Below are 15,689 nucleotides of genomic sequence, written 5' to 3'. Positions count from 1 at the left end.
GAAACCAGGAAAAAGGAGAGTATATACATATACATATATATATTTGGCAGCTTTATGCCACACAGGCAAGAATACATCAGTTGTAAGAAAACCATCCTATTGCTTTTTTTCTCTGGTTGATTTTCAAGCTGAATCCAGGTCCCCAGTGGAACCACCAATAAACATGTGCTTGGGCAGTGTGGAAGGAGAAGGTTAGCAAAAGTCCTGGGGTATTGTGAGCAGAACTGTCCTCAGATGCCAAAATACATCAAGTACCTCTTTTATTGAGTTGTTCAGTCCAGAGGTTTCCCCTTTTGCAGCCATCTTCTCTCTTGTAAGATGGAGTGGGACAATTTCCATGTGCATTAATATTCCAAGGGCATCACAGAAGCAGCAAACCCTTTGAAGAGTAGAGAAGTTCTTTCTAGTTATTTCCCTTTGGAGCTGATTCCAATGTAAATCTGCATCTGAACAACTGTTCAGTGACTAATGCAAGAGTTGTACCTTGACCAGTTGCAATACTGTGCTGAAGACTTTTTATATGCTCAGTTTCCACTGAACCAAATAGGATTTAATGAAAGTGATGTAAGGTTTAGTGAAGTGAGGGTTGTGGTTGGGAGTCAGGGTTCAAGCATGTTTTTTCTTGTTTTATGTTCTATTTGGATATAGGGAATGTACTTTAAAAACCAGCATTTTTTGCTCACATGCACAGGGGAGTCAGTGTAGATGGGAAGAAAAGGGCGCTGCCTGATCAGCCCTTGCCCCATCACAGTCTTTCACCTGCTGGCATTGTTCTCAGCCATCCCACAAGCATTAACTGCCTTTAACTGGATTACTCTATTTTCTATTCCTTCGATCTTCACTACACCTTGAAATATTGCATTTAAAATGTAAAATAAAAACCCGACTAATTCCATTAACTCAAAATAGGTCTCTAATTGACCTCTTAATATGGTGTATTTAATGTGACACTGTACCATTTTCATATGTAAATTGAATGATTCTTAATAATTCAGTGCTTCTATTTTCATTCTATAGAATACATCTTCCAAAGGAGTTGGGGGAACATTGTGAATTCCTGTCATTTATCACTCTGCCACAAAAATGAAACTCCAGCTGCCACCGATATGAAAGAGTACATTTTACACCTGCTTCCCTTACCTTGCTCTTGCAGTGTACAACTCCAAAAACTTTATACATTTCTTATTAATAAACATACTGAAAACTTGAATGTGAACATACTTTTTCTTAACCTTTTCTGTAATAGGCAGGAGAAGGTGCAGACAAACAGCAATTCCTATCGCAGAATTTAGCTCATACTCACAGCTATTCCAAGGAATAAAATGTACACTGAGCAGAACTAGTTAATTTTATTCTATGTCAGGCTCGTAGGCATCATCTCCCCCTACCACCTCCCTCTCCCCAGCCAGCCCATCCCCTCCACCCCCAGGGTGACACTTCACATTTAATCTAAACCCTCTCAGATTAAGCGGGCGTGTAATTTACTCCCACAGTAAAGTCCATTGCAACTGCGGAGGTGATGTAAAGGGGAGTTGTTTAAAGGATGTTAAGCCTGCAAACCTGCATGAAAAACCCTCTTGTTGGGGCTGGCAGCAAAGCCTTTAATGTGCATTCAGTCTTGCATTCATCTGGGATCTGTGTGTGGTATTGACTGATGTTTTATTATTGTTTGGTAGATAAAAATATTTAACTTAAGAACAACTCAGTTGCAGGAAGGGCTTTATATAGTCATCATAACATGCTTCTCCCACTGCTGTGAGTGTAGGAGGCAGGGTATTTTTCTACCACTTAACGTGTGAAGTCTGACATATTTTAAGAACATTATCAAAATTCAGCTTTAGAAATCACTGTAAATCTAAAACCAAAGAAATAAATCCATAGTCTTTTGACAATTTCCCTCAGCTAAACTATTTCAATATGCTATTTTTATTTTTATTACTCTTCTGCTTTTGGCAGCACAAGTCTTTTCACCCAAATAGGGTATAATGGACCATGAAAGCGGGTTACATCCTCGGAACCCAAACGTCAGCTGCAGTTAAGGTGAACTGCTCCAGTTTAAGGCACAGCGAGTTACCTTGTGCTTCACTGGAAACCTCAGCCCCAGAGAGAGAGAGGAACCAGGAAAGGAGGAGATGGAGTGCGACAGCTCTCGGGCCACTGGTGGCTCCTCGTTCAGAATTGCTATGAAGTAATAGCTTTTTTAGAGAAATACAAGTGAAAGCATTGTTGCCAGATTTGCACTGTTTCTTCTCCTCACAGACTGTGTGTTTTATACAGCTGACAGTACATTTGTTACAGCCTACCCTCAGATGCGTGCCAGCAGGACACACTGGAGATTGTGCGTCCAGACCAGAGGATTTCTTAACCATAGGCCTCTGACATCTGCTGCACACTTGTTACACAGTTGGAACGTGAACAGAGCTTTTAATTTTGCTCTTTGATTTTTGCATTCCTGTTTTTAAATGCTGTTTGTGTAATTTATGTCTCGCAAGCCTTCAGAAGATTGGTGGAAAAGAACCTCTTTATTTGAACTCTCTGAAGTGCAATATTTCTCTTGGCTTTATTTTTCCCTCCTTCTAAGCTTATGTATTATCATCTGACAAATTGGACCTGTTCTTTTCCAACAAGTTATTTGAACACATACTTGTAGCTGCTTTTAAGAACAGTACAACTTTCAGATAATTTCATTGTTATTTTATGTGCCAGATGTGGTTTGTTTTCTGCAGCTGGAGAATTAGAAAAAATGTTGCATAACATCCATCTATTCTTTTACAAATAGAAATTAAAATCTACAGATAAAAGATAAGTGGATCCTGCAGAACCCAATACTGCCTTATTTCACTTGTCTCCTTATGCTGAAATGAGTTCAGACTTGCAGTCACCTCCCTGCCAAAATACAAGCTCGTCACTCATCTTCCCTCTCCCTGGGCTTCCCCAGATGTCCTGCTCCTCTGCATTGACTGCATTTGACTTATTAATCAATTGACTGCATGTAACTTAACATGTCCATTGACCAGAAGCACCAAAAGAAATCCCTTTTTATTCAAACCTTCAAAAAGAGTTCAGTAAGCCTTTTGGTTACTCTCCATTGACTACATCATCCACATTAGCAGATTTACTTTTGATATTCAGAGATTCATTAAAAGCTAGGATGCACCCTGAATTTTATCCATACTCTTGCAACCTCCTTTTATTTTTTTCTTCAGGAGATACTACACAGAGGAATAGCTGGTGTCTCTTAATTTATTCTAAAGTGCCCTGCATACCACCAATGAGAGCTGTGGGATGAACCCATGGAAGGATCTTTGCACAGAGAGAAGATACATTGTGGATTCTCTCTCCTTCCAAAGGAGATTAAATGCAAACACATTTAGCTCAGAGGGGATCGAACAGGGCAGCCAACGTGCATCCAGCTGAGAGCTCTGTGAGTTCTGGGTGACACTGACTTTCTTCAAAGGAAAAGATAGAAACAAACTGATTTTATGGATTCCATGAAAGTTGCCTCTGCAAATGATGATTAGAGAAATGGCAGAAAGCTAAATTTACTCCCAAGCTCCACAATAATAGCCACTCATCTTTCTTTGAGAATTGCTTGTCCATGTGTATCTGAGTGTGCACTGCTTCAAACGTTTGTGAGACAGCATTTGTCACTGTGTGTTCCCTTTGCAAAGTGTCCTGTCTCACTGGGGTAAGTTGCCATGGTCCATGTTTCACCTGAGGATGAGTGTAAATAGCTCAGAACAACATGCAAAGCCAGACAGTGCATAAATTACTGATGTGCTCACTCTGCAGAAAGCTACAAAGCAGCGTCCTTGAAACATTCCACATATTTTAACATTGTAATTAAATAGACGTTTTATGTATTCATAAGTAAGTAGTTTATGATCACTGACTCTGAAGGTGTTCTGCAGGTAGGAAAGGGAATACCCCACACCTGAGAAAACAGAAGCCTTCTTCAGGTGACAGGGCTCAACATCTTTCTGATTTGTTCTTATTTGTATAGATAGAGTTGATCAGGAATTGACAGACCAAGTCATTAGGGCTTCAAAAAGTTTAAATGTAAGCCATCTTCACTCTAGAAAAATACTTAAGTACACACTCAGCATTTTCTGTTTTCAAGGTGCCACAAATGTTAATTAACAAGTGAATCTTGCTTGCCTTAGCTAAAAAAGTCCTCCGTCAGTCTTGGATTTCCCCCCAAAAGCCAGCAGCAAAGGCCTTTATTGTAACTGCTGCAGTAGCACTGGGCACAGATCATGTCTTGACTAACGGGAAATGATGCAACAAAAAGCTTTATAGATAATGAAACCATCTGCTAAAAGCAGTGCATTGGGAGGAGGCTGGACTCTGTTACAGAAAGTTATGCATCATCATGCCCATGCTCCCAGCAGGCAGGACCTTGTAGGCAGCTCTCTGCCCACTCCAGCACAAACCCACCAGTCAACAGCAGTTTCCCCACTGCTTGCGGAAAAACTGTGTCACATGGGCCAAAAGGGATTTCACCATGTGGCCACCCTCCCTCAAAGGGCAGGCTAGCCCAGGCCTGCAGGGTGAGGGTGGAAAGCCTTGCATGCTGCTTATTTCGTTATCCCAAATCCGTTTACACAGGGATATAAAGATATGAAATGCTTCACAGCCAAGTGCCATAGGTGGTCCTTCCCTAGGGAAGCTTGGACAATTCATGGATGGAGCTGCAATGAGGGTGGCTTCTCAACCAAACAGGTTCAATGTATTTTAGCTTGTCTGGACAACATTCAAATCTCCCAAGTTCCTCAGTTTCTAAACTATATTTCGTCCAGTAATTCTGAGGCAGCCCATGGGGACAGCAAAGCAGAGGAATCAAGTCCTGAAAAGTAAAGAGAGCTGCAAGTCTACTTACCAGCTATTTTCTTGGTGGCGATGTAATGAAAGTTCTAGAAGGAATGGGGAGCACAAGAACATGGGTATCACATATGAGCAACAGAGGCCTGCCAAGGAGGATGGAGGGCACAGTCCATGGCCATACAGAACTCAAAAGTGAGGCTGGGAGCTGCAGAGATGCAGACTTAGGAAGGTGCATGACAAAGGCAAAGGCAGAATAGAGGACAATTATTTCAGGGAAACTAATTTGGCCAAGACAGGATTGACAGACTCAAAGTGAGGCAGAGAAGACAGAGGATGAAGAAACAAGTTGCACTAAATTGGATCACAGGGTAACATTCTGTAGGAAATTACTATGTTTGTGCATTTCTGTATGTCTCCTTTTACAGTTCTGTTCCAACATATCATATAGGTAAATCTTATTTTCCTAATTAAACCTGTTGGCTCTGCATCACTGTAATTGAAGGATTCTGCACTTTTCACAGCAGGAGCTCAACACCAAGTACAAATTGATATTAAAGAGGAACCGTTGTGCAAGCACATGCTGAGAGGACCTGACAGCGTGTTGTGCAGCTCAGCCACTGGCACAAAACCAGCTCTCAGCCGAGCACTGAGCATGCACACCACTTCTAATTACATGATTTCCTAATGTAAATATCTCTAGAAGAAAAATATTAATGTGACTTCGACAGGACATTTCTTCCCCTGATCTCAAAGCGCACCCCAGAAGTGGTGGTATCTAGTCACAGCTGGAACTGGACACTAAGAAATCCAACAATGCCTGTGCATCCAGATCTAGATGACTGCAAACTTTTCAGGAAGGTTAGTTGGGAAGAGGAGAGATTCAAAACACTATTGCCCATAGCATCTGCCAAGAAACGTGCTTATTGTTTTTACAGCCTCTCATTTGGGAAATCACCTTAACACCTGAATGCTGTCTCAGCACATTGTGAAAAGATTCAATTTCCTGCATTATTCCAGTTCATATCACTAACCTGCAATCGTGCTGGTCAATAAGTTCCTTGATTTTGATGTTAGCTTTCCGTATCCCACTAATTGACGCTTGAGAGACTTACAGTTAGTGGTCACTGTAGTGGAACACTGAAGAACTACAACTATTGCAATATTTTCAAATCCAAATCACTTGAAAAGAGTAAAGTTTTAAAGGAGCTGAGATAAAGCGCAGGATTAAAGGAACAGACTAATGATATTATTATAGCAGCATCTCCATTTTCATTCTGACTTGCACTTTGCAATCAAAGACAACATCTTATATGTGCTATACGACAACACTTATTTTAAAGAAAAGTTCCACTGGGCAGGCAGGCACTACATTGAATTAAAAGGTACCTCTCTCTTTCCTATAAGATTTAAAATGAAGAACCTAAGGAAAATAATTGCCTGACTGCTGAGAAATGATACATAAAGCACAACCATAAATGTGTGATATACTCTGTGTACGTATTTAAATGTTCCCTAGTTACCCCTGATTACAGCTTGCCACATCAACAAAACACCTGGTCTGGTATTTTTTCTTACACTGAAACCTCTTGGCCAAGCAGGAATTTTTATCTCAAAAGCAGCTGAAACCTTTGTTTACCATCTCATAAGACATGCTGTTAGACTCTTGTGCTGAAGATCTTTTTTAATGACGTGCTTGATGGGATTGAACGATGTATGTTCACCAGCTTTCACCTTCACTATTAATAACAGCACAGTTCCTATCTGAAACGTCTTCTATAATTGTGTAATTACACACCTCATTTATCCAATTGTTAAGCCAAGAGTCTGATTAAATATTAACAACTGCTTGGTTCTCCTACTGTCATTAGTTGGAAAGCAACCCTGTAATCTCAGGTAACACATGATGGTAATTATCCTTCACAGTTTCCCTTAGCTGAAAATCCAGCACAATCAGAGCAGATAAGGTTGCCCAGCGGAAAACACGTTACCCCTCTGTTCCTCTTACCTCAAAGCTGCCTGAGCCCTGTACCATGTGAATGGACTTCCCACAATAGAAAAGCAAACATATAGAGAGCACTGCAAAGGAGGGCACTGGCTGATTTGCCCCTCTAATCCCATCCTGCATTATGAGAGATTGCAGCCTGACTTCCAAAGTATTTTTTTTACTTTAAGACAAAGAAGGGACAGTTTGGTTTGGCCCAAACGTCCCTTCCCATAGAAAGCAAGGAGGAGAGCAGAGCAGCACGGCTTGTGACCAGAGACATGAGAGCTGGGAATGATATTCTTATATGCGGTCTTGCATCAGAGGGGCACATGCCCTGGGAACATCTCAAATTATAGGTAAACTTAGCTGAAATGCATAAACCAGGAGCAAGCTGCACTTCGGATACACTTTGCATGGGAGTATCACCAGGCCCTTTAAAATAAAATGTTGCAGAAGAGAGCATCAAAATGCTATAAACAACCCAAAGCAATGGCAAACAGATGTTTTGCTCAGGCCCCGAGAAGTCCTGTGTGCTGCTGCCCACAGCCCTCACCAGAGACCTTGGGACCTGGGGGACCCTGCGCTGGGGGGGAGGGACACAAGCAGGCATCCTCTGCTTCAGGAATCAGGACCACATCAAGGGGACATTTGAATGGGAAGCCCTAAGCCATGGGCATGGGGGAAGCACGGGGGTGGGCATTGCTGAAACCGATCCAGCAGATCCTTTTCCCAGCTGCTGCAGCAGCATTAATAGAGGAGTGCCTGGAGCACCGGGGCTTTCCCCCCATTAACATCTTATTATGATGAAAGGAGCAGTTTATACCTCCCAGAATTATTGCTTCCAGGCTGTCTGTAAACTCAGGTGAAACCTTGCATCTGGTTCAGGTTTTCAGGCTTTCTGTTGCAGTGGGGAGGACGGGACCATAATTTGTGTGTGAGGAGAGCAGGGCTGGAAGTGGGCTGACACAAGGGGGGTTTGCCACCCACCAAGCTGGGCCACCAACCCACTGCCTGACATCTGCTGTGCACAGCTCCTTGTCTCTCCTCTTCCATGGTGCAACACAACACAGCATGGCTGGTGCTGGCACACCAAGGTGTCAGGCACAGCCCTGCATGGGGCTGCAGGAGGGGAAGGGGTCAGGGTTTGCTCTGAGACCTCTTGGCATCAGGGTGGGCTACTCCAGAGCAGGGCACACAGAGGGGCTTTACAGACACGAAAAGGCCCATGAGAGAGCTCTCTCATCTGTAACATTTTGCAGTTCAGCTCAGGCTCCCAGTACAGCTCTGGCAGGTGATGAATTTGAAATAAGATTTGCAAGATCACAGTCAGAAATCAATAAACCTCATCAGCTAGGATCTAGCAGCTGTCTGAAACAACAGGTTACAGCAGATGATAAACACTTTAGGGTGGGGGAAATGCATTAAAAATAAGACCAAAATATGATCATAAAGCATGCTTTCCAGCTGCTAACCCTACAGGGGAGCAAAACCTGAGAAATAACCACATTCAGGTATATCCCTTAAAAGACAGGTAGCACAGCCTCTTCAAGGATGGATAGTATCTTCATAGGGAGGACAGGTTATGACACAAGTTACCAAATAGTTCCTTGTTTAAGTTTTAGCTGCCAGGTTTTGTGATTCATAAAACTGAATTATCAATTCCTACATTCTTTCTGAAATCCACTTTAAACCATCCATATCCACTCCTCTGCAATAATCTTTCCATGATACTTACACCAGTTGTGTAAATAAAGGCTTCAGTGAAATACTGTAGATCCTCATGACTCTCAGCTCCAGCAGGGATTTTTTTGGAAGCTGAGTAAATGCTCAAGCTCACCTTATCAGCATGCATCTTGTAGATGGGACATGGAATAGAAGATGGTCTTGTCTGGGAAACATTGGGAAACCCCCTCATGGCCTGTAGCCTATCAGCATGTGGTGGAGGCTTCCCTCTTAATCTTTTTCCTTTGCAGCCAAAGCCATAAGAAATGGAATTTAAGCCAAAAATAGTAAATACAGACAAGAAACTAAGGCAGAACACCAACAGGGATGGCCACTGAGACATGCTTGGGGAAATCAGAGTGACCTCTGTTGCCTAGGACTGGAGTGAGTATTTCCCAACTTCTCCAGCATGGGCTGGGACACAGCACTGGGACCTGGTGCTGCCAAGCCAGATAGGGGGAACACCAGCAACTTCGCTCTCACTGGAAGTGTTGCCTCAAGGCCTGTGAGGGTGAGACCCAGCAGTCTGTGAGAAGAATTAAATTTGTAATGAATTTGTAACAGCAGCCAAGTACCTGCGTGGCTGCGTTTTCTCCTGTGTGGAACAGGTTACCCACAGAGGGAAACTCCGCAGCCACCCATAGAGAGCAAGTGTGGAGCTGCAGGCTCACGTGCTAATTTCTCACTGGAGTCACAGAGAGAGTCAAGAGTGGGTGGGCAAATGAAGCCTTTTTGGCCAATGGATGAAAAGCACACAAAAACACACTTGTTTCCAGATGTCCTCGATAGCTTAGCTAGCTTAGAAAGATCATCTCAGGAAAGGAGGCACTGACAGGGCCACCATTCCTGGAGAGGTTTCTGGCTTATTACAATCTTTGCGTGTTACACTAAATAAACCACTTAAAATTACGTTGTTGCTATTTAAAGGAATTGTAACAACTGATCATCAGAAAAGATAGGCCTCTGATGAAAAGTCAAAGAGAAAACACACAAAACTAGATTTTTGCAGCACATCAGTACACTGTATTCTGTACCGCTGCAAGAAGTTCCACTGAAAATAAAACTACCTGGAGGAATAAATTTGTTCAGTTTAGGCTGACCAGAATATAAGGCTTTTTTTTCCTTCTGACCTTGCAGAGACATTTTACAAACAGCTGTTTTCCAAAACAGCATGTTGGTCTTCACTGATACTGTTACGTCATGCCAGGAGCCTGCCTGTCCTCCTGGTGATGCAGAGCATCTGAGAATGGGATTGCTGCTCTGCAGCAGAATTCCACATTTCCCCAGAAGGACATGACTTGCCATTCAGAAACCCAAACCAGCACTATATCAACAGCGCGGTAATTCCAGCCAACGGAGATGTATGATCTCGGGGAACCACCTGCAAAAGCCCACACAAAACTGCTCCCCAGAAACCTTCCGGCCTCGTAAACCTCTCACAGGCCCCTGAAGGCCATAAATTCTGCAGGGCCTCTCACAACTGTTTCAAAACACTTAATGTTTTCCTTCTGCTTTGCGGTTTCCCTGCCCACAGTGGGGATCTCTGCACCCACCTGATACTGAGCCTGGAAGAGTTTTGCTCCATATGCCAAAAACTGCTGTGGAATTGAGTTAAATTTTCTTAGCTGATGCCTATCTGGGTAAGACACTGACGCCAGTTCCTTACAACTTGATTTACTCTAAATTAAAAGGTGAAAAAAAGCAATTGAATTAAGTATTTGAATCAGATTTTTAGTTTCTAATGTCAAGCTTTAAGAAATTGGTGAAACAGTTTAATGGCATCAGCTCAACTGAAGAACTTGAGCATGACATTTCTCTCCATAAACGTAAAAAGTCTGTTTCAAAAACATCATCCCCAAACAAGGAGAAAAACCTTGTAAGAAGATGCCTTGTCTGTCACCTCAGCAGGAGTAAACACTGGATGAGTTACTGAAAACGAACTTGATTGAAAAATCAAACTTCACTCTTACAGGTAAGAAAGTGTAGGGATGTGAACAAACCCAATTAGACCGTGAAAAGAAAATTGAGAAATGGGAATATGAATGCAAAACTGAAAGTGCCCATATTCCACCTGAAAAAAAGATTTTGTTGCACAGAACCTGTCTCTTTTGCCAAACATCTATCAAATGAAGAGCATCAATATGTGAGCGAAAGCTACATTATAAAGAGGGAAATCCAAGCAATCTCAACTATTGTAGCCATTTTAGTCCATCCTCAATATTGAACTATGATTTGGAAGTATTTATGAAGTCAAAAGATAAAGAAAGACAAGAAGGTTGGTATACACTCCTCAAAGTTGTCTATCCTCAGCCTCATCTCACACCATTCCTCAGTAAGAGGAGTGACCTTTTGCAAGTGGGGCACATTGGGTGTAAACCACCTTCACCTCATTGAGGAGGTGCCATACAGAAACAGGTTGCTTAACCAAGCACTATTGTTGTGGGCAAAAACAGGCCAAGAGGAAGACAACTGTGGGTTGTGCTGAAAGAAGAGCCATCAGGAAAGACGGGTACCACTATTTTTGAATGCTCAGCATTTCAAGTTATTTTATTTAATACCTTTTATTAACCAGGTAGGAGAATCCTAATGAAATCTGTGGATCTTACAGAGTTAATTGGTACTGTAAGGGTGATGGGATTACCAAAATACTATGTAAGAGACTTTGTGGGTAGAAATATTAGAAATGTATTAAACTTGATTGCATCAACTCTACATCATGCACCTGCAGACACCCTAAGTGGAACTGTAGCTTTCACATGGGGACTGACTTTGTTTTGACATCGAAAGAGGAGAGCTATCAGCTCACAAGGTGACTAAAAGCTACCAGCGCAGTGAGGCAGTAAGGAAGGAGATCAAACTTTATGACCTGAGAAGTTTATTCCTATTGCTCTGAGCTTCATGCACAACCACACAGGCTTTCTTCTACTGGAGCTGGAACAGCCTCATAGTTCCCTGCTGCCTGCAGCCATTGTGGGAGCTGCCATAGCCCTCCTGCCCAGCAGTGGCAGAGCTCCGGGGCTGTTTGCAGGGGCAGCCAGTCTCTCCCTGAGTGCCAGCTCAGGGCACTCACACCTAACCTGGTGCACGAGAGACAACAAAACAAAACCATGTGAACCCTTGCACTGCCTCTGAAACCTGGACAAGACTGTAAGCTGTACTTGCACCTGGGCAGTGAAAGAGATGCTCTGCTCTTCCCAGCCTGCCACCATCTCCAAAACCTTTCGCCCTCTGCTGCTGGTGCCCCAGGGCTCAGGGGTGAAGGAGAGGGCTGCATGCTCCCTGCTCCTGCTTCTTAACCAAAGTGCTTTGAGGGTTGAAGTATCACAATGCAGTAAGCTGAACTTTATATCAATTATTTCAACATGAAGCCTGTACCAGATTTCACTAGCAAAGCATTTCATATGGGACAAAAAGTATTCTGTTTCCAGCAATGAGTTACGTTTTTCTTATTTGGGCACTTATGGAGTCTGTAATGGGAAGCATGGAAATAAGAGTTGGAGGCTTGGTGTGCTTGCTCTCCCCTTCCCTGGACACACGTCTCCCCAAAGGAAAAGGGATTCCACTATATGTCCAGGGGCGCACTTCAGTAAACTTTGATGCTTAGCTTTACTACCTGGTAAAAAACCACCCAGGTTTTCATTTGTTAATTTCTAATGTCTTTTAAAGTTTCTTATACAATGAATGAATAGAAGTGATTTTGCTGGAAGGGACTGCTGTATGCAGAGAGGAGCAGGCTAAAGCTAGAAGAACAACAAAAAATACCATTTGCCACCGCACACCTGAGGAAACCAAACTGCCATTACATCTTCGAGGATACTTCTCAAAGTACACTACAATCTTGCTCTATTTGAAATCCCTGAAAATACCTCCAGATCTGCTTGTCTTAATTATTTTTCCCAGACTGTCTACAAAACATCAGTCAATAATCACTGCTACAGATAGGAAAACTCTGAATACCCTGTATGTGTGAGGGAGAAAAAAAACTAAAGCAAATCATGTATTCTTTGAGTCTCTAAGAAAGAAATAATTTTGTGGTCACCCATGGCTACTCAGTTTTCAGGCAGTAATTTCTATTTGGCATTAGGTGCTGCTGTTTGCAGAGATAGAGATTTTTTTACAGGTTATAGTAAGGAAAATGACAATAAGGAAATTTTTGTGCTTTCTGCCTGAGCAGCCACCTGCTGCTACAGTCAGGAGTGCAGTGAGCCCATGTGCCCTGTAACTTCATGGGGTCTTTGAATGGGAGAGGAAACACTCCCCAGTGAATTTAACCTGAGACGAGGAACCAAATACTCTTTCCTTTTAATCCCTTGCAGTGAATTTGGCAGATATAAAATATATACACTTTTTCAGTTATCTTGCCTTCATTCTTACCAAATATCCAGTTCTGGAAATACTTTTGAACTTCTCCAGCTCCTCTCATGCTTTTATTGCCCTGGTTTGGTACCTTCTGCAAAATGCAATTTGGTGTCTGAGTTCAGACCAGTTTATTCTAACTTATATTGTAATTGTATACAGTAATTAACATCTTTCTTCATAACTAAGTAAAATTATTCCTTGAATTTCCTCTGTCTTAGTTTAGACTTCTTGTCATACTCACTCTTTGTCTAATAAACCACCAGTGAGGATATTCACTGAAGTCCACGTCAGGTTCTTGTACTGAGATTTCTTGTCTTGTTGTTTGAATTGCTGTAATCAGCACGAGGAACAGGATTTTTCTTCATACAGACACAATTTTCTCATTAATTAATTAGAAGAGATAAGATATGCTGCCCCTTAAGTCAAATTAATTCTCCCTTTTCCTCATATTCCCGCATACACTTGCCCAGTGCCACAGCTCTCAGCCAACAGGCAACTCACAGGTGCCAGGAGGGGCTGGTTGTCACTGATGTCACATCACGGGTGCCCATCCTGCAGAAGCTTGCAGAGAATACTATTAACTGCCACAGAAATTTCCAAAATATCTAAAACTTAGGCGTTCACAGGTCTGCTGGGCCCCTGCTGCAGGGCACCCCTCCACAGGCAGCTCCTCTGGCTGGAGGCAGCACCACCCCCTCTGCCCAAGCTGCCACCCAGTGCTGGCTGAACAGCAGAGGACATCAAGTCCAGAGCAGCAACAGCAGTCTGTTACCAGGGACACACAGAGTCTGGGACAGGGAACCATAAGGCACAGGTTACATACACCCTGTGCCTGGCTTACCTGGGAGCAGGCAAGCCGAGATGCACAGTGACCTTCCTGAATGAATCTCGCTCCTGAGACACATTAGCCTTTTGTGGTCTGTGAAAATGTTTCCAATACATAACATTAATACTCCACCAGTTGAATTATGGAGCAGCTCAAAGTTCTCCCACCCAATTACAGTTCTGGCCATTAGTGCAGCAAGCTATTAAAACCAAGTTAAAGAAGGAAGGTGGCCTCATTTACCATGCTGTTTTATTTCTCAGAAGCTTGGTGTTTAGAAATAAACTAATCATTTCCACTTGACAACAAGCAAAGCACTATTTGTTGTGTTGTCTGAAAGTCTTCAGAAGGATTTGGATACATTTAGAGGTTTATTAGAATAGTGACAGGGTTTGCCTGTACAGAGCAGGATGTTGGATGGCTGTGCTGAACTGATACTTATGTGTATTAAATCTAACACTGATATAACAGGGACAGAAAACTTGAAAGGTGAAAAGGTGAATGATGAAAGACTTGGGCTTCATTACAATGGCTTTTTTTTTTTTTAACTGAAGACTCCTGTTGCTGCACACTGAAGGCTCAATCGATTTGCAGACTAAGCAGTGGTTAAAGTTCTATCATTTATTCTCCACTGAAAAGCACTATCATGGCATTATGGCAAAGAGAAGAACATTGCAAACAAATGCTGCACAGAGAACCGAGCAGTGATTCCAAGTTAACTTCATACCCGAACTTCTCTTCTACCTCAGGGGGAACTTAGTCCTCCGAAATGAAAAGATCCAATGTTTTCTTCTGGTTCAAAAGTTGTTCCCAATCATATTGCAATTTCATGAGAGCAGTTGAACAGCAAGACCACTCTATTGTGAATTTTATCTGAAAGCAGTTATTTACACTCAGAGAGCCTGCATATGTTAGGGATTTTTGTTGAGTTTTTCTCAAGGGCTGTTACTCTGAGTTTACAGTTTAGTTTCTTTTCCTGTTTGTTTTTTTTTTTTTTTTTCCAGCCTGCTGTTCTTCAAAAACACTGCCACATTTCAGGGACCCTGAAAAGATTTTTACTAACAAACCCCTAAATTTTCCTCCAAGTGAGAATGAATCCTAAAAACTTCATGAGCTAGAAAGCTTTAAACAGGAACAAAACCTTATTCAATGCTGAGCAAACAATAATGTACTTCACCTCTTAAATCTAACTTTTGGATTTATCATCTTACTTCCCTTGGACACAACTGCAAAAGGGGAATTATTTTTCACGGCTGACAGTGGGAATGTGGAGCCCAGGAAGCAAAGAGCCCCGGAAACCTGACAGTCTGCTTGAACTGTGCCTGAAAAATGCAATTCATCTGAATGCTGCAGAGAGAAGGGGGAAAAAGGAATGAGTCTAATTGGTTCTGACTATAAAAGTCAGATCTGAAGTTTTCTCTAGAGATGTGCATTACAGGAAACACTATTAGTGAACCCGGATCCCTTTTAAAAGGGCTAATTTAATCAAGCACTACAATAATTTAAGAATATGACACTATAAGGAGATTTGCATATTATACTTGACAGTAAAAACCATCAAATATTTGTCATTGACACCAAATGACTCATTTGGGAGGAAGACACTAGGTATTAGAGGTAACCAAAGGGACAGGTATGGCACGCAATGCAGCTTCAGAACAGACAAGCTGCTGAGCACTAACTCAAACCCAGATCCTATCTGTGATGCACAAAATGAAAACACAAGACAAAAGCTCAAAGGATAAAGGACTCCTACCACGAAGATTTGGGAACGATTTATTAAATGAAATGAGTTTGGTGTCAGCACACCCTCTTGTGCTGCACATGATGGTCACTGCTTCCAAACTCAAACTCTTGCCTACAATGAGGAGGTTTTGCTGAGCTGTGTTCCCAGGCCGGCACAAACATCACCCAGGGCTCCCATCACTCGTGAGGTGAGCAGGTACAGAATCAGACTTTCCCTGCACTCCTCTGCCT

The 15,689-nt window shown here is 42.4% G+C and overlaps 1 long non-coding RNA gene across 1 annotated transcript; it reads right to left on the bottom strand.

Annotated features, from left to right (window-relative positions):
• Positions 1–222: 222 nt before the first annotated feature.
• On the bottom strand, positions 223–9,698 carry LOC108499908. Its single transcript, XR_001875690.1, has 3 exons — positions 9,598–9,698; positions 8,646–8,773; positions 223–379 (listed from the first exon to the last, which is right to left on the bottom strand). It is a non-coding gene; the product is annotated as an uncharacterized LOC108499908 (long non-coding RNA).
• Between the last annotated feature and the right edge of the window lie 5,991 nt (positions 9,699–15,689).

The sequence above is a fragment of the Lepidothrix coronata genome, unplaced genomic scaffold (assembly GCF_001604755.1).
Source record: "Lepidothrix coronata isolate B3197 unplaced genomic scaffold, Lepidothrix_coronata-1.0 Scaffold80, whole genome shotgun sequence".
Taxonomy (NCBI): domain Eukaryota; kingdom Metazoa; phylum Chordata; class Aves; order Passeriformes; family Pipridae; genus Lepidothrix; species Lepidothrix coronata.
The sequence above is the reverse complement of the archived record's forward strand: the minus strand, read 5'-3'. Positions and strand labels throughout refer to the sequence as shown.